Source organism: Triturus cristatus, chromosome 5_1 (genome assembly GCF_964204655.1).
Source record: "Triturus cristatus chromosome 5_1, aTriCri1.1, whole genome shotgun sequence".
In the NCBI taxonomy this organism is placed as follows: Eukaryota; Metazoa; Chordata; class Amphibia; order Caudata; family Salamandridae; genus Triturus; species Triturus cristatus.
In genome coordinates, this window is record NC_140587.1 from 57,572,301 (window position 1) to 57,593,335 (window position 21,035).

Consider the following 21,035-nt stretch of genomic DNA (forward strand, 5'->3'; position numbering starts at 1 on the left):
GGGCTCTTTTTTCTCTAGTGGCCATCTTGGGAGACTTATTTATTATGAAGTTTCCTAATTTCCTCATTTACTGCAGTCTCCTCAGTAGGAAATATTTTCAGCTTTTTACTTTGATTCCATCAAGAAGGGATTCAGATGTGTCACTCGTTTGCCATAAATTCTGAATGTTAGCACTCTAGTTGTTCATTAGGTCACTGTAGTAAAGCTACTGCTCACCAGGGAGTTAACTGGAAGTCTACTGCTGGTATTGAAAGTGGTTGTTTCAGTCTGCAGGTCAGAATTTTCTAATGAAATAGAAGAGGATTTGAGATCTCACTTAAAACATGTCCTAAGTTTTCTTTCTACAGCACTAACCATAATTTCTATGGCAAAATGAACCCCTCATTTTGTTCCTTTTTAAATTAAATGTTTTAAGTGTTACCAGTCTATTCCAATCAAGATGGCTTCAGGTGTGCCATAATTTTGTCATAAATAAAACTGTTAGCTCTCTAGTTGTTCTTTAGAACACGCTGGGAAGCTGCAGTAGAACACAAAGGCATTAACTGACAAGCTGCTCCTGTTGAAATATAGCAGTAAGCTATTTGAGATTTCACTTAAAACATGTCTTAATTTTTCTTTCTGCAGAACTAACCATCATTTCTATGACAAAATGAACCCCCTCATTTTGTTAGTTTTTAAATTAAATGTTTTAAGAGTTACCAGTTTATTCCAATCAAGATAGCTTCAGTTGTGCCATAATTTTGTCATAAGTAAGACTGTTAGTGCTCCAGTTGTTCTTTAGAACACTCTGGGAAGCTGCAGTAGAACACAAAGCATCAACTGGCAGGCTGCTCTTGTTGAAATATAACAGGAAGATATTTGAGATCACACTTGAAACATGTCCTAATTTTTCTTTCTACAGCACTAACCATAATTTCTATGACAAAATGAACCTCCTCATTTTGTTCCTTTTTAAATTAAACGTTTTAAGAGTTACCAGTTTATTCCAATCAAGATGGCTTCAGGTGTGCCATAATTTTGTCATAAGTAAGACTGTTAGCTCTCTAGTTGTTCTTTCGAACACTCTGGGAAGCTGCAGTAGAACACAATGGCATTAACTGACAAGCTGCTCCTGTTGAAATATAACAGGAAGATATTTGAGATTTCACTTAAAACATGTCCTCATTTTTCTTTCTATAGCACTAACCATAATTTCTTTGACAAAATGAACCCCCTCATTTTGTTAATCTTTAAATTAAATGTTTTAAGAGTTACCAGTTTATTCCAATTAGGATGGCTTCAGGTGTGCCATAATGTTGTCATAAGTAAGACTGTTAGCGCTCTAGTTGTTCTTTAGAACACTCTGGGAAGCTGCAGTAGAACACAAAGGCATCAACTGACAGGCTGCTCTTGTTGAAATATAACAGAAAGATATTTGAGATCACACTTGAAACACGTCCTAATTTTTCTTTCTACAGCACTATCCATAATTTATATGACAAAATGAACCCCCTCATTTTGTTCCTTTTTAAATTAAACGTTTTAAGAGTTACCAGTTTTTTCCAATCAAGATGGCTTCAGGTGTGCCATAATTTTGTCATAAGTAAGACTTTTAGTGCTCTAGTTGTTCTTTAGAACACTCTGGAAAGCTGCAGTAGAACACAAAGGCATCAACTGGCAGGCTGCTCTTGTTGAAATATAACAAGAAGATATTTGAGATCACACTTGAAACATGTCCTAATTTTTCTTTCTACAGCACTAACCATAATTTCTATGACAAAATGAACCCCCTCATTTTGTTCCTTTTTAAATTAAATGTTTTAAGAGTTACCAGTTTATTCCAATCAAGATGGCTTCAGGTGTGCCATAATTTTGTCATACGTAAGACTTTTAGCGCTCTAGTTGTTCTTTAGAACACTCTGGAAAGCTGCAGTAGAACACAAAGGCATCAACTGACAGGCTGCTCCTGTTGAAATATAACAGGAAGATATTTGAGATCTCACTTAAAACATGTCCTAATTTTTCTTTCTATAGCACTAACCATAATTTCTTTGACAAAATGAACCCCCTCATTTTGTTAATTTTTAAATTAAATGTTTTAAGAGTTACCAGTTTATTCCAATTAAGATGGCTTCAGGTGTGCCATAATGTTGTCATAAGTAAGACTGTTAGTGCTCTAGTTGTTCTTTAGAACACTCTGGGAAGCTGCAGTAGAACACAAAGGCATCAACTGACAGGCTGCTCTTGTTGAAATATAACAGAAAGATATTTGAGATCACACTTGAAACACGTCCTAATTTTTCTTTCTACAGCTCTAACCATAATTTATATGACAAAATGAACCCCCTCATTTTGTTCCTTTTTAAATTAAATGTTTTAAGAGTTACCAGTTTATTCCAATCAAGATGGCTTCAGGTGTGCCATAATTTTGTCATACGTAAGACTTTTAGTGCTCTAGTTGTTCTTTAGAACACTCTGGAAAGCTGCAGTAGAACACAAAGGCATCAACTGGCAGGCTGCTCTTGTTGAAATATAACAAGAAGATATTTGAGATCACACTTGAAACATGTCCTAATTTTTCTTTCTACAGCACTAACCATAATTTCTATGACAAAATGAACCCCCTCATTTTGTTCCTTTTTAAATTAAATGTTTTAAGAGTTACCAGTTTATTCCAATCAAGATGGCTTCAGGTGTGCCATAATTTTGTCATAAGTAAGACTGTTAGCACTCTAGTTGTTATTTAGAACACTCTGGGAAGCTGCAGTAGAACACAAAGGCATCAACTGGCAGGCTTCTCTTGTTGAAATATAACAGGAAGATATTTGAGATCACACTTGAAACATGTCCCAATTTTTCTTTCTACAGCACTAACCATAATTTCTATGACATCAAGATGGCTTCAGGTGTGCCATACTTTTGTCATAAGTAAGACTGTTAGCGCTCTAGTTGTTCTTTAGAACACCCTGGGAAGCTGCAGTAGAACACAAAGGCATCAACTGGCAGGCTGCTCTTGTTGAAATATAACAGGAAGATATTTGAGATCACACTTGAAACATGTCCTAATTTTTCTATCTACAGCACTAACCATAATTTCTATGACAAAATGAACCCCCTCATTGTGTTCCTTTTTAAATTAAATGTTTTGAGTTACCAGTTTATTCCAATCAAGATGGCTTCAGGTGTGCCATAATTTTGTCATAAGTAAGACTGTTAGCGCTCTAGTTGTTCTTTAGAACACCCTGGGAAGCTGCAGTAGAACACAAAGGCATCAACTGGCAGGCTGCTCTTGTTGAAATATAACAGGAAGATATTTGAGATCACACTTGAAACATGTCCTAATTTTTCTATCTACAGCACTAACCATAATTTCTATGACAAAATGAACCCCCTCATGTTGTTCCTTGTTAAATTAAATGTTTTAAGAGTTACCAGTTTATTCCAATCAAGATGGCTTCAGGTGTGCCATAATTTTGTCATAAATAAGACTGTTAGCGCTCTAGTTGTTCTTTAGAACACTCTGGGAAGCTGCAGTAGAACACAAAGGGATCAACTGATAGTCTCTGCCATTGTAGGATGTACATGATTTACTGAGAATGACAGACTTCATTTTCACATGACTGAGAAAGATAATGTGCATTTACAGAAAATATGCTCTCATTTTAGCTTCGGTTTTCTCTCAAATATGATTCATGATATCCCAGCAGAAGGTTTTTCACAGGGTAAAATCACCTTAGAACACACCACAATTCCTGAAATTAGTATGGTACTATCAACAAATGAATTCTAATGTAACTAAAGTCTATCACCCTTTATAGTTCTCCTTTTGGTAACCCTCAAAATCTTCGTTTCACTACAATGCATTTTAATGGGATACTATCATGTATATTGGTCCCAAGATGGCTGCCAGCAATTCCAGGATGAAGTGCTGACAGCCAATCAGATCTCACGATGAGTTGTGTCGTTAGTCTCCGCCCAGATATTGAAACATTTTCTTTTTCTAATTTCTCATGAACTACTTAACGGATTTACACCATTTAACAAAAAGGGATCTTTCTGAACCAAGGGCTACCTTTTCGCCAAATTTGGTGTAATTCCGTTCAGCAATACGGGTAGCCGTGTCTAAAGTTTCCTATAGGAATTAACATGGAGAAAATACGTTTTGGGACCCCCCTTTTTTCTCTGACCCCGCTTGCCGAATCACCCCGAAACTAAAAAGATAGGAGCTAACCGGAGCACTCCACGAGTTTTGGAAATTTCGCGAAGATTCGTGAACCGACGCCAAAGTTATTGGGAAAAGAATGTTACGATTTTCCTATGGATAATAGGTCCTAACTATAACTACCTACTGGCGACCACCAGTAGGTAATATATATATATATATGTATATTACCTACTGGCGGTCGCCAGTAGGTAGTTATAGTTAGGACCCTGTTTCCATAGGAAATCCGCAACATTCTATTTTGAATAACTTTGGCGCCGGTCGACGAATCCTCGCGAATTTCTCAAAATAGGTGGGGCGCTACGCTCCGCTCCTACCCTGAAAGTCTCGGGGGGATTCGTCAAGCGGGGGCTGAGATAAAAGGGGGGTCCCAAAACGCGTTTTTCCCATGCATTTTTCCATAGGACCTTTAGACAGGGCTACAGCCCGAACGGCTGAACAGAATTACTAGAAATTTGGCAGAGAGGTAGTCCTCAGGTCAAGGAAGTGCCTTTTGTAGGTTTGGTGTAAATCTGTTCAGTAGATTCTGAGAAAATAGCCTTTAAATCAATATATATATCTGAGCCAGCTTACGGTACGCTTACCGTAAGCTTACCGTACGCGTACGGTGGCGTGCGCGAGCGCGATTCTGATTGGCTGTTACATCTAAGTAAACATTCGAATCGGTCGAAACCAGGAAGCGGCGGCCGCCATTTTCTCTCTCGCACTCTGAGGGGGGGGCTGTAAACAAAGGCAAAAAACATATAAAGGGGCTGTTTAGACAGCGCCCATGCACATAGCCATGTTAGTTGAGTCCTCAAAGATCCCCCAAGGCCAAAAACGGTAAATTTTTATTTTTTGAAAATTTCGCCGATTACGCTTACCGTACGCGTACGGTGCGCTTACGCTAAAAATTTTAATAAAAAAAAAAAAACACTCTCTGTGCATGGCATATTATTGTCATCACTTACAAATTAAATTTAACAGATTACCTATCACAAGGAAGCGCATAATATGTCCTCCATGTGCGCACGGTGCGCGAAGCGCACCGCGTGCTCACTGTGTGCGCACGGTGCGCGAAGCGCACCGTGCGCGCACGGAACGAACTGCGTTAAGTGGGCGTGCACGCCACGAATGGCGTAAAGTAACTTAGCATTTAAAAAACCGTACAAATTCACTGAAAAAACCATAGGTTTCACACACGTTATAGTTAGGAATTAGCATTTAAAAAACCTTGCAAATTCACTGAAAAAACCATAGGTTTCAGACATGTTATAGTTAGCGGAAATTTTACTGATAAAAAACCAATGAAATTCCCCCGTTATAGTTAGTGCAGGCAACTATAACTCAAGCGACCGCAATCTTCTGCTGATGACATATGTGTCTTTATGAAAAAAAAATATTTGTAATATATGTATAGCTAAAAATTTATGGAAGAAGACATGGGCAAATAAGTGTCTAAATACAGTATTAGCATCAGCAGAGGATTGCGGTCGCGTGAGTTATAGTTGCCTGTACTAACTATAACGGGGGAATTTCATTGGTTTTTTATCAGTAAAATTTCCGCTAACTATAACATGTCTGAAACCTATGGTTTTTTCAGTGAATATATATATATATATATATATATATATATATATATATATATATATATATATATATCAAACTCCTCGTTGCCCCTCTCGTAGAAACGCACTCCACAAAGTCTCAGGAGAAATCCTTTTATTAGTGGTAAAAATGCCTCCATGCACTGACAATTTCCACAGCTATGTCATCGATTTCGCCCGACGCGTTTCGAAGCCTCAGTGCTTCTTCCTCAGAGGCTCGACAGACATGATGCATATTGGACACACCCTCTATTTAAAAGTCAATACCACGCCCTCAGATGGGCAAAGAATTCTGGATCTTGTGGTGTGTGTAAAGTTTTAACTCTGTATGAGAGCATTTCTTATCGCTGTAAGAATAATATCAAAAGTCCATGATGGACCTCAGTGCACAGGTGCATCATAAATCCACAGACGATGTTCCGCATACGAGGCCAGGTAGATACCGAGCCCCGCGGCCCCCAAAATCGTCTGTGGATTTATGATGCACCTGTGCACTGAGGTCCATCATGGACTTTTGATATTATTCTTACAGCGATAAGAAATGCTCTCATACAGAGTTAAAACTTTACACACACCACAAGATCCAGAATTCTGTGCCCATCTGAGGGCGTGGTATTGACTTTTAAATAGAGGGTGTGTCCAATATGCATCATGTCTGTCGAGCCTCTGAGGAAGAAGCACTGAGGCTTCGAAACGCGTCGGGCGAAATCGACGACATAGCTGTGGAAATTGTCAGTGCATGGAGGCATTTTTACCACTAATAAAAGGATTTCTCCTGAGACTTTGTGGAGTGCGTTTCTACGAGAGGGGCAACGAGGAGTTTGATGTTGAAACGCGGCAGCCCTTGCCGCGAGAAATGCACCACCCCGTGATGGTTGGGGGCCGCGGGGCTCGGTATCTACCTGGCCTCGTATGCGGAACATCGTCTGTGGATTTATGATGCACCTGTGCACTGAGGTCCATCATGGACTTTTGATATTATTCTTACAGCGATAAGAAATGCTCTCATACAGAGTTAAAACTTTACACACACCACAAGATCCAGAATTCTTTGCCCATCTGAGGGCGTAGTATTGACTTTTAAATAGAGGGTGTGTCCAATATGCATCATGTCTGTCGAGCCTCTGAGGAAGAAGCACTGAGGCTTCGAAACGCGTCGGGCGAAATCGACGACATAGCTGTGGAAATTGTCAGTGCATGGAGGCATTTTTACCACTAATAAAAGGATTTCTCCTGAGACTTTGTGGAGTGCGTTTCTACGAGAGGGGCAACGAGGAGTTTGATGTTGAAACGCGGCAGCCCTTGCCGCGAGAAATGCACCACCCCGTGATGGTTGGGGGCCGCGGGGCTCGGTATCTACCTGGCCTCGTATGCGGAACATCGTCTGTGGATTTATGATGCACCTGTGCACTGAGGTCCATCATGGACTTTTGATATTATTCTTACAGCGATAAGAAATGCTCTCATACAGAGTTAAAACTTTACACACACCACAAGATCCAGAATTATTTGCCCATCTGAGGGCGTGGTATTGACTTTTAAATAGAGGGTGTGTCCAATATGCATCATGTCTGTCGAGCCTCTGAGGAAGAAGCACTGCGGCTTCGAAACGCGTCGGGCGAAATCGACGACATAGCTGTGGAAATTGTCAGTGCATGGAGGCATTTTTACCACTGATAAAAGGATTTCTCCTGAGACTTTGTGGAGTGCGTTTCTACGAGAGGGGCAACGAGGAGTTTGATATATATATATATATATATACTACCTACTGGCAGTCGCCAGTAGGTAGTTATAGTTAGGACCTATTTTCCATAGGAAATCCGCAACATTCTATTCCCAATAAGTCTGGCGCCGGTTGAGGAATCCTCGCGAAATTTTCCAAACTTTTGGCCAGCTCCGCTCCGCTACTACCCTGAACATTTCGTGGTGATTCGTCAAGCGGGAGCCGAGAAAAAAGGGGGGTCACAAAACGCATTTTCCCCATGCAATTTCCCATAGGACCTGTTGTCGCAGCTACAACCCGAACCGCTGCACGGAATGACACCAAATTTGGCAAATATGTAGTTCTCAGTTCAGACTCGTGCCTTTTGCATAAATGGTGTGAATCCGTTCAGTAGTTCCTGAGAAAATCAGAGTTAGAAGTACATAAATATCTATGGCCGCGGAGGATCTGCGGACCCTACCCGCACCGTGAGCGCACCCTCCCCGAACCAAGCGCGCACCCTCCCGATCGCGCGCCGAATGCTAATTGGCTGTCGAGTGTCTCTCTACATTCGAAACCAGGAACTGTGGCGGGCATTTTCTGCCTCGGTAGAAGCGAGGCTGAAGAAGCAAGGGGAATAAGTGTGTAAACATATAAACGGGGCAGAGTGGAAATACTCTGACCTTCTAGAGGTGCTTAGGGGGTCCCAGAAGGACCCCCTGGGGCCCCCTTTAAAAAAAAAAAAAAACGGCAAAATGCGCGCACGGTGCGCGCATCCTATTGCGTTGGTTGCGCGGATCCACTGAATTTTTTAAAAAAAAGACAAAAAATCATTGGTTGTATGACTACTTTGTACACTGAAAGGTAGGGTGTATATTTCTGTTTTTTAAAGGTATGATTCTTATTGGTTGATAAAAACAGATTGTAAGGAACATTATATATGATTAGCTGATATGTTGAAAAGTGAAGCACACTTCCTCTCTTGTGTAGGAACATTGTGTGCTGAACTTCTGACTTGTGTGCTCAGTGCAGTGTTCCATGACCTGTTTCTATGCTAACAGGCAGAAGGCAGATTGGGGGAAGGGTTGAAATGTATTTCAGTTGGAAAGGGTTGAAATGTTTAACCAATAGAAATGTGTGTTTGCTTTTGAGTTTATGTGTGAAGGATTGTGATTTGATGTTTATATGTATATGTATGGAAAATGAAGGGGAAACTTTTCCATTCTTTGTTTTTGCTGAGAGGTGCACAGTGCAGAGATTCTGTAAAAGAAAATATGGTGAGTGACTGATATACTTCTTAATCTACAAAAGAACTTGAGAGATGAGTTATTTAATTGTGAGGGGATGTATGTAGACTATTTTGATTTTAATCAGACTAATGTATTTCTCATGCTAAAGTGTAGGGAGTACTTTTTTCTCTACAATCTTATTGACAGTGTGTGTGCATGTAGAAACCATTCTGTGATAAGCATTTGTGTTTTTCATGCGTTTGCAGACAGATAACTGTGCTGTTTTTATATTTTGGTAGAATTAGAAACCAGTCATTGTTTATGAATTTGTGAAATGAGTTATGTTATGTTTCTATACTAAAATGTAGTACTACTTCTAGATGAATAAATGTGTTTTGGTATAGTGCAAGGGATAGTGTTGTTTGTCTAGAATCACACAGTGAGTATGTGTGCATTTGAGAACCACTGTGAGAGAAGCATTTGGTAACATCGTGTATTTGCTGACAGATAACTGTTTTAACCTGTCATGTTGTGAAGTTTTAGTAGCATTAAAAGACAGTTATGGCTTATGCTTTGATTAAATGAGTCAGGCTTTGACAGAAAAGTGCAGTCCGGAAATATGTAGATTGTGTGCAGTTCCCTTACCACTTGCACTGTAGTGAATGAGTTTTGGTAAACTCCTAGGGATAGTGGTGCTTGTCTAGAATCACACTGTGAGTTAGTGTGTATTTGGGATCACTGTGAGAGAAGCATTTGGTGACATCATGTATTTGCTGACAGATAACTTTTTTAAAACCTGTCATGTTGTGGAGTTTTAGTAGCATTAGAATCCAGTCTTTGCTTATGCGTTGATTAAATGAGTCATGCTTTGACACTGATGTGCTGTACTTAAATATGTAGATTGTGTGCAGTACCATTAACTCTAGACTAGTGAATGAGTTTTCGTAAACTCCTAGGATAGTGTTGCTTGTCTAAAATCACACTGTGAGTCTGTGTGCATTTGGGTAAGGATTGTGAGAGAAGCATTTGGTAACATTGTGTATTTGCTGACAGATAACTGTTTTAAAACCGGTCACGTTGTCAAGTTTTAGTAGCATTAGAAGCCAGTCTTTGCTTATGCTTTGATTAAATGAGTCAGGCTTTGACACAAAAGTGCAGTCCTGAAATATGAAGATTGTGTGCAGTTCCCTTACCACTTCCACAGTAGTGAATGATCCTAGGTATAGTGGTTGTTGTCTAGAATCACACTGTGAGTCTGTGTGCATTTGGGAACCACTGTGAGAGAAGCATTTGGTAACGTCGTGTATTTTTTAGCAGATAACTCTTTTAAAACCTGTCATGTTGTCAAGTTTTAGTGGCATTAGAAGCTAGTCTTTGCTTATGCTTTGATAAAATGAGTCAGGGTTTGACACTAAGGTGCAGTACCATGTACTATTCTCTTCACTGTGGCAGAACTGAAAATTTAAAAGTTTTACCTAAGCACTGTCCTAGAAGTAGTCTGATTATTTAGTCAGTTTCTAAGTACCAAATAGACTGCTTCAAATGTCTATGCAGTATGCATGTAGTGTTCTAACATACTATACACTTGTCTTTTACACCTTCAATTCCCTAGTCAGTATCCATACACTTCCAGGAAACACCCTGTCACTCCCTTTGCAGTCCTCTAGTGACCCATTCAACACCATGTACTAATCCATTCACTGTGCCAAAACCCAAACACTTATAAATTCACCAAGACACTCTCTTTTCAGTCACTGCCTAAGTATTCATGCACTGAGCCAGGCCTTAGCACATGGACTGCTTCAAACCCCTATCCACTATGCATGCAGTCTTCTAGCCACCTAGACACTTGTATTTCACACCTTCAATTCCCTAGTCAGTATCCATACAGTCCAGCAAACACCCTGTCACTCCCCTTGCACTCCTTTAGTGACCTTACTAAGCATCATATACTAATCCATTCACTGAGCAAAACCCTAATAAATTCACCCAGGCACTCTCCTTGCAGTACTCTAATCATTCAGTCAGTACCCAAGTACTCATCCAGTGACCCAGGCCTTAGTATATGGACTGCTTCAAACCCCTATCCACTATGCATGCAGTCCTCTAACCACCTACACAATTGTCTTTCACACCTTCAATTCCCTAGTCAGTATCCATACACTTCCAGGAAACACCTTGTCACTCCCTTTGCAGTCTTCTAGTGACCCATTCAGCATCATGTACTAATCCATTCACTGTGCGAAAACTCAAACACTTATAAATTCACCAAGATACTATCTTTGCAGTACTCTAATCATTCAGTCAGTGCCTAAGTATTCATGCACTGAGCTAGGCCTTAGCACATGGACTGCTTCAAACCCCTATCCACTATGCATGCAGGCTTCTAACCAACTAGACACCTGTCTTTCACACTTTCAATTTCCTAGTCAGTATCCATACAGCCCAGCAAACATCTTGTCACTGCCTTTGCACTCCTCTAGTGACCCATTCAGTACCAAGTACTAATCCATTCCCTGTGCGAAAAGCCTAGCACTTATAAATTTACCTAGGCACTCTCCTTGCTGTACTCTAATCATTCAGTCAGTACCCAAGTAGTCATGCAGTGAGCCAGGCCTTAGCTCATGGACTGCTTTAAATGCCTATGCAGTATGGATGCAGTCCTCTAATCACCTACACAGTTGTGTTTCACACCTTCAATTCACTAGTTAGTATTCATACTCTTCTAGCAAACACCCTGTCACTCACCCAGGCTGTCTCCTTATAGTACTGTAATCATTTAGTCAGTTAGCATGTAGAGTTTTAGTGAGGTAGGCTTTAGGGCATGAACTGCTTCAAAGTAGTATGCACTATGGATGTAGTGTTTTAACCATCGTCACACTTGTGGTTCAGGGTTATAGTTTCTTAGTCAGTTTTTATATAAAATGTGTTTGTACAGTAATGGAATAGTATAAATTTGAAAGTTATTAAAATACATTTATTTGTGATTCTTTTTTACAGATACAGAACAGGAGTGTTTCTCATCCGTTTGCACTCTTCTTGTGCAAGATTGTTTGGATGAAGGGTCCTTCGGTGTTTCATCATACTTGCCGTGCCGTACGAGTATTTCTTGTTAGGATCCCCTCGCAACAGAACTCTTTTGCAAATCTTGCACGTGACCAAGGTGGCATTGATCTTTGTTTGCCCCTTGGGAAAAGTAGAACATTTTCACATCACTGAAGGAAAACGTGTTGGGCATGGTGCATCCTCCAAAAATTCAACTTTAGATTTGGTGAATATTTTATAGCGACATCATTTACAGTTTTTATAAGTTAACGTTAAAAAATGTTGTTAGCTGCGTGCATTTTATATTTCTGTGATTTGTATTTTGAGAATGGCAGGTTGTTTTTTTTTTAACAATCTTTGAGATTATGTTTTTTTGCCCGCTGTTAAGTGATGAGTACGATTGAAATCACTATTTTTAGTGACATTTAATATATTCTGAGAACAGCAAAAAAGGCAAAAAAATTATTTTGTGGAAATTATGCTGTGTTGTAAAAAATTTATTATTACATGTTATAATTTTTTTTTCCTTTTCTTTCACAGATCCAAATTTTAAAATAAGCAATTTATATGAATTTATATTTGAATGAAAAACAGAAAAAAATGTATACCATTTTTTATTCCTATTACTGTGAAGGTAAGTTTAACTAAGTCTCAACATGCAGAATGAAGAGGCCTGCAAGAAGCTACAAAGTTGAAACACATTTCTAAAAACACTCTGTTTATGTAGTTTTGAAATCTGACCATAATCAGATATCATGTGACCTGCAAAAAAAGAGATTTGAGTGGGTTATAATATTTCCCATTTTAGCTGTTGAAGGACCGCAATCATTTCAATCATTCTTCTTTGAAGATCTTTGCAGACAAAACTCTGTGCTTACCTTCTATCATTCGCAAGGAAATTTAAAAACGGAAATATGTCACTTTTTGTAACATAGTTATTGTGCAAGATACTCTTTCATATTTACAAAGAGAGGAAAAGGCACTCTGTGCACTTTGTATACTCCATGTAAATATAACCTCATCATGCACACCACTTTGGTGCCGATTCGGATCCGTTAAAAAAAAATTCCGTACGACTCGTATCCGTATATTTTTACGTACGAATAGTACAAGTCTCGTACAACCAGTGAAGTACGATTCGTACGTGAAAAATACATACGAATCGCTTTGGGAAAAGGGTACGAGAGGGAGCCGGACTGTTTTACGTACCAATCGTAAAACTGAAGTCCGAGCGCGCAAGTACGATCCGTACCGCCTGTCCGAATACACAACCGCATGCAAAAGTCCCCGTACGGAGCGAACGCAGTACCACTCATGTACCCGGGTAAACTAGTGCCCGGGGTACGAGTCGTACAGCCCCTCCCTCCCCCCTGCATATGTCAGCACCGCACCCCCGTATGGCAGCACCGTCACCCCCATGTCCGCACCGTACCCCAGCCCGTACATGTACGCACAGTACCCCAGCCCCATACCACAGCCCCGTACTTGTATGCAACGTACCCCAGCACCGTACTTGGACGCACCGTACACCACCACCGTACCCCAGCCCCGTACTTGGACGCACCGTACCCCAGCCCCGTACCCCAGCCCCGTACTTGGATGCACCGTACCCCAGCCCCGTACCCCAGCCCCGTACATGTACGCACCATACCCCAGGCCCGTACCCCAGCCCCGTACATGTACGCACCGTACCTCAGGCCCGTACCCCAGCACCGTACCTGTACGCACCGTACCCCAGGCCCGTACCCCAGCCCCGTACATGTACGCACCGTACCCCAGGCCCATACCCCAGCCCCGTACATGTACGCACCGTACCCCAGGCCCATACCCCAGCACCGTACCTGTATGCACCGTACCCCAGGCCTGTACCCCAGCCCCGTACATGTACGCACCGTACCCCAGGCCCGTACCCCAGCCCCGTACATGTACGCACCATACCCCAGGCCCGTACCGCAGCATCGTACCTGTACGCACCGTACCCCAGGCCCGTACCCCAGCACCGTACCTGTACGCACCGTAACCCAACACAGTACCCCAGCACCCTCGTCCAGCATCGCGTATGTACGGACCTTACAACAACATTTCAGATAGAGCACGGTACACCAACATCGCGTATGTACGCACCTTACCTACGTGAAAAAGACTCGTACTGAACCAGGACACTGTAAAACAGCACAAGGAGGGTCAATTCGACTCGCACAACATCACAAAACACGTCTACATGAGAAAATACATATCAATGACTGACCTGGCACATCCAAACAGGCAAACAGAGGTCCAAACTCACAACCACCTCTTATAACACACCCACCAAAATTTCAAACCCAGCCACACCCACAAAAGGACCAATAAAAAGGGCCCACACACACAAACCATGAGCCTTTGCAACAGACCCACTGCTGACAGACACCACACACAAACAACTGCACCCATACACCTTAACTTACACACCTTCACACAACCTCCTTCACAAAGACCCCCTCTTCACATTCAGACCCACACCGTCACATTCACACCCACACACCCACAACCATCCACACCCACACCCTACACCATGCCCACAAACAAGAATCCAAAGTTCGCAAGGGAGGAGCTGGACATCCTTGTCAACGAAGTCATCAGAGTCGAGCCACAGCTCTTTGGAACATTGGTCAGACAGACCAGCATTGCTGAAAAATCACGCATGTGGCAGAGGATCGTCGATAGGGTGAATGCTGTTGCGCCCATCAGAAGGACCAGGCATGAATGCCAAGCCAAGTGGTACGATCTGCGGAGGGCAGTCAAGTGCAAAATGAACGAGGACTACGCCCAGAGCAACATCACTGGAGGTGGGCTGCCCCGCAGACCGGTACATTACCATCCCTGGGAAGAGAAGGTGATGGCCCTGCTTCCGCCGGTGGGAGTACACGGAGTCGAAGGAGTCGCAGAGCCTGGTGAATACACAAACAACTTACGTAACATGGTGGTAATGGCATCCACACCCCAAATACACCAAATGCATGCAACTACCCCCAAGCCCTCAGCGGACACAACCACACTCAAAAACCACGCTCCTGCCACTAACATGTCCATGCGCCATTCACAAAGCAAGGCCATGCCATCTCCCAGGCTACACGAACCACAAACCCAAGACTGGATGTCCGGGATGCTGGGAGGGTGGGGCTCACAAAACACATTGTGCAACTCAGAAGCAGACACCATTGCCCTCAGCCCATATGGCCCAGGTACATACCCATGCACCATGCCCAATGCACAGGGACTGGCAAAGTACTGACAAGGTAGCTGACACTTGGCCCTGCTGTATGCAGCACAAGGCCCTCCTGTGACCACTGTACACTCAAACACCAACTCCACAAGCTCAGATATCTAGCACAGGAACTCACACTCACTGTCATGCCAGCATGCACCATGAGGGGACAGACAAATCACCTGGGAGACCCAATGCCAACTCACACTACACCCAACAGCAGGCCCTGTCACACACCCCCCCTTACACAAGCACACACCCCCGGGGAAGGCAACAGATTTACCCACTCTCACAATGGACATGTGACACAACAAGATCAATCCATAGCCAAATAAGCATCCTAGACAAAAATCCACAGGTCAAACACTCAGGAGAACATATCAATCTGTCCCCCGCAACATACCTATCCCAAGTGGACATGGAGAGGAATACTAGGCACATCCAACTACCTGGAGGAACTGTGCCAACTTTAACATGTATGAAACATGTATGTGGCATGAAACATTGTCTCTCTCTCACACACAGGGCAATGTCATGGATCTCCCCCCAACAATGGGGGGGAAGAATCACAGTCCCAGGCTTGGCGTGAAGATGATCCCACCGGCAGCGACGACTCTCTCCACTCCGTGGATGACCCCAACCAACCTGGACCCTCTGGTGCCCAAGCCCCTGCAGCACCTGCATCAGGTACATCTGTGGCAACGACCCTCCCCATTCCTGCCACATCCCAGGAGACACCCAGGAGCCCTGCTCGCACTGAACAACAGAGCCAGTCTGACCAGGAGGGACAAGGTTCTCCGGGCACCCAGGAGGAGGCAGGCAACACCGCAAATGCCATCCCTCAGGGGTCCCGTAGACCCGATGTGCCCACAAAGGCAGGCCAGGCTCGTGTGGGCAGGGGTGGTGGGAGTGGAGGCAGACGGAGGTGCGAACCTGACCAGCCAGCTGAGGGAACCGGTATGTCACACATACGCCACATCCTGGACACATACCGGTGTGACACCAGGGGCATCAGCCAGGTAGTGGAGACCCTCAACGAGATGAAGAACCTGCAGGCCGAGCAACATGCCAGTTAACAACAACACCAAGGACGGATGGAGGCAAGACTGGCTGAGCTCCTGGCGGTGCAAACGGACATGAGCCGTTCACTCCATCGGATTGCTGAAAACATGGGCAACCCTCCCTGTGCCCCCAGGCGAAGACCACCACCAGCCACAGGGAGGGAGGAGGAGGAGGAATCGTCCGACGGAGCATCACACACATCGTCAAGGCCTGCATCTGAGGGTCCCGCGAGGAAGGTGGGTCGTCCACGGAAAAGACCGTGAGAGGCAGCGGACCATCCACATCTCCCAGGTCACCTGGCCTGGCACCTGGCCCTCTGGCGCAACAGCAGCACCTCATCCAATGACATTCTCTGCCACATGGACTTGCTGGTCACAGTCTGACCAATGATGACCAACACTGTGGTCTGGACTCTGATGACTTCAAATGCAAAGGATCCCATCTCCCCCTGTGAACTTTTGATTCTATGCCCACTGTATAGCACCTATTTGTCCACACTAAACACGCCCCCACCGAGAATAAATCTTAATTTCTTCACTTATATGTTGCAGTCATTTTGCATGAGTACACAACCTACGTGTGGGGAAATGTCAAACTATGCCTGAGTGTTGAAGTAACTCCAGCCATCCATACCCTGGGATCTGAGTCTGGTACAGGACACACATGGGTCACAATGTATCATCCAAAACAGACATGGAGCACAATACTCACCCGTGATGGCCTCAAGCAGCTGAGGGGGGGCTTGCAATACTATTCGGACAGACCAATTTTGAAGATTATCATTAATGCGTAGAGGTCATGGCTCATGTGGATGTTCACGGGGAGGGAGTACCAGGTAAGTTTGGCCAGGTGGGAGAACCATGTCCTGCATGCTGGAGTACGGTGGATGTGAAGAATGGTGGCCAGGGCAAGGTTGGATGCACGGAGATGGCCCAACGGGGTGTCGGATGACAGACGTCCAAGGTTGGTTTGGGGTCTGGGGTTGTGGACTGCCTCCTGAGTGTGGGTGAGGAATCTGAAGGTCATCCTGCAGCAGACACTGATCCTTTGCAGCTATCTCTGGTGGACGGTGATGTGGCTGGGGTGCCGAATGTTGAAGCTGAGGTGTGCAGATGCACCCTGCATGTGGACAAGTGTCCCTGGAGTTTGGATGTACTTGATTCTTAGAGGGCGGGGCAGTAGTTGACACGGCTGTTGTCGTGGACCTGGGGGATGGTCTGTCTTTCCTTGGAGTGGATCTATCTGTGGATCATGTGCATCATGCTGAGGGTGTTGCAGCCTGAGGTACAGATGCTGGTGATTAGCATGGCAAATGTGAGTGACAAATCCATGATGCACACCGTCTTGTGTACGTGGCCACTGGGTGCTTGTGCAGGGATCTTGCGGGTGGGACACAAGCAGTTGACCCAGCTGTAAGGGGACAATCCTCAGATGATTACCTCAGTCCTGTACAAGTCCATCCTCAGGTGGCTGATGTTCAGCCATTCATCAATGGATCTTATGCCTTCTTGAATGTTGGAACTGGCAATGGCTGCGTCTTTGGTGAGGGTGAGGAGCACCTGGCTGTCAATGGCATACGAGCTGATGATGAGGTGCTGTGCGCATGTGATGGCGGAGAGGGGGTCCTGGACACATTGAAGATTGACATGCTGAGAGATGATCCCTGGGCCATGTGCCAGATGACGCCCCTATACTACATGCTGAAGGCTTGAGTCCCACTCCCATGGCCTTGCTGGTGGACGGAGCATTAGGAGGGACATGACCTGGTTGGTGTGACAGGGCCTGGAATGCGGGGCAGCGCTGTGTAGGCAGTTGGAGTTGCACACTCATCATGCAAAGGTGTCGTGTGTGCGCTTAGGGTATGCCTGAGAGCAGGTGGTAGATTATCGGATGGACATTGCTTGGAGGGTGGCTGCAACATCAGACTGTAGTGTGATGTGGGTCATGCAAGGACATGTGGGTCGTGCAATGTGCACGTTGCATGCGCTGACGGTCCAGCCTTTGGCACCGCGTGGCCGCAACAGTGGCACAGACAAGCTGATGACAGCCTAATGAATGGGTGGAGGGAGGAAGGGAGGAGCATCTTTGCGGTGTGTGTGTTGCCGAATCCGGCAACTTTGTGGGCCCTTGCTGCAGGGGCCGCAGCAGCAGGCAGCATGTCCTGGAAACTATGCCACAAGTTGCACACAAAGACAAGGATGTCAGAAAGGACAACTGCAACAGGCGTATGTAAAGGAAGGAGTGTCCGGTTTCCCATGGCACACCCAGAGACAATGGATGCACAATCACCAAAGATGACTGACACACAATCAGGAAACTAAAGGCCGAGCTGCCCACAGGAGACACACCCTCAGCAGGTGCTGACGGCCCGTTGTGGTGACCAACATGCCCAAATACATACACAACCATGGACTTCATGCACAATAGAGATTCTAATCCATGAAGAACTGCATGCATGTTGCTAAACTACATATAGACTCATATGCACAATCTTTGACAACTATGCCAGAGATGCCGCATGCAAAGTGGCAAGAGACCTGCATTGACAGAGATGAGGCACCTTGGATGGTGAGGAACACCTTTATTACTCAGGCTCACACCTAGGGAAATGAATCAATATGAACAGACTCACAGGTCATTTGGCTGAACATGTGGGACCCACACTGGACACCCCCTTCACAACCCAGATGCTGTAAATCCAGTGAACGGGCACACAAGTGAAGGGGGTGAGCCAAACACCCCCTTCTGCACACGGAGAGGCTGCAATTCCCCATTGATCCTCTTATGGGGATGTCCCACACTATGTCCACCCGTAGCATCCCGTATGTTTCAGAGGGAGGTTTTACACACATTGATGCCTTCATCAGAATCCACAATCCCATTACAGATGACTGTCACGAAGGGTGACTATCAAATCATGGGAGTCATGCAACATGTCATGTGCCCCATGGTGAGTCGACATGTATGCATAATAAACAAAACAGAAGCAACAAGAATGACCGACCAAGGTCCAGCTCAACCAATACACAGGTATTGAAGACAATCTGTCAAATAGGTGCAAAAACACTTCTACATCCGTCATCCAGAGATGTGAAATGAATCAAAGCATAAGACCAAAGATGGAAGGTGCACTCATTGCGTCTGGACACATTAAATCAAATAGTCCAAATGGTATAGTATTTCTCTTTTTTTATTCTTAAAATTCTTTTTATTTCGATGATTCAGACACGAACAATGTACAGCCAACGCGTTTCGTTCCGTACAGGAACTTCATCAGGGCTGCAATAATTACAAACATAAAAAACAACACTTAAAAGGACATCTATATGTAACAATCATAAAAACAGACATATAATATAAAACTACTCAATCTTTAGAGAGAATGGCACAAAAAAAGAGGAAGGGACATACATATAAAAACCCCTAGACATACGAATTTATACAAATACATAATATCCACAGAAAGAGAAAGCATTCATTCTTACAACACATAATAAAACATATGATTCAGACAACTGGACAATATTCAATATTGAAGGACAAAATAAGTACGAATGATACAAGTATCATATATGACTAACAAAAAGTATATAACGAAGAAAAAAAGCAGAAAGAGTGGGAGAAAAGCAAAGAAAAAATTATATGATTTAGAGTACACATGAGAAACTGTATAGGTGAGAATAAAATCTAAAAAGTCAAGAGTCACAGTGTGCAAAACTATATTAGAAGAAATATAGCTAAACAAATAAGTACTGTACCCAAGTCTTTAATATCATTTGGTGTTGTGACCCTCATCCACAAGCAATGAGTCGTGCAATATCTCAGGTACCAAAACAGTGATTAGTATAAAACCCAATCTACAAAAGATCAACTGACACCTCACCTCTTTCAAAGAGAGTAGAATAAAGATAAAGTACTCCTAAGGCGGTATGTACTCCTTTATGACTCGTTGCGTCACAAACAGAATTAATACCCCCAAAAAGCCTTGCAGCAATCCTTACCCAAAAAGACTTTTCACCATGTCCGTGCATGGGACGCTGATTCAGCACACGTTGCAATACTCATGAGGAATAGCAGGAGGCCAACGATGACACGAGCAGACAGCATGCGCAACTACCTGGGGATGACAGACACACAAGAAGTCATTGACAAGATTGTCATCCGCATGCATGGTCATTTACTCTACAGGAATAAGTTTGTCACCATGCTAGTTTAAAATTGAGTGTCTCACCTAAAATGTGTGGAATGACATCATCACTCGAGTTACACATCTGAACACACCTCTAAGTCACTTAGCATACAGTCAGCTGTACACACACATTGCAACACATGCCACACAAGGCTCCAAGCGTGCACACTCAGACCCAGAGACTCACCATTATGAGAAGAAGTTGCGTATGAGCTGACTCCGGATGTCCTCCTCCTCCTCACTTACCTCGTGACCAAGCCCTTCATCCTCCATGGGTGGATGTTCCTGCTCATCCGGATCCAGGATGAGTGGCACTGCCTTCTCCACTACCATGTTGTGCAGCATGCAGCACACGAGGAAGATTTTGCAGACCTTCACCGGTGCATATGGGAGGGACCCGCCTGTCTTGTGAAGGCACCGGAATCGACTCTTCAGGAGGCCAAACGTCCTCTCAATCACTCGCCTGGTCTGCCCATGGGCGTTGTTGTAACTGTGATCTGCAGCAGTTCTGGGGTTGTGTAGAGGCGTCATCAGCCATGGCATGTTGGGATAGCCAGAGTCCCCTACATGGAACCATCATGTAAAGAAGTGGGTCAGGAGATGCCGTAAAATACAAAGATACCGCTAAACACAGGACAAACAGAGTATAATCCACAATCCCATTACAGATGACTGTCACGAACGGTGACTATCAAATCATGGGAGTCATGCAACATGTCATGTGCCCCATGGTGAGTCGACATGTATGCATAATAACACAACATGCACAGGAGC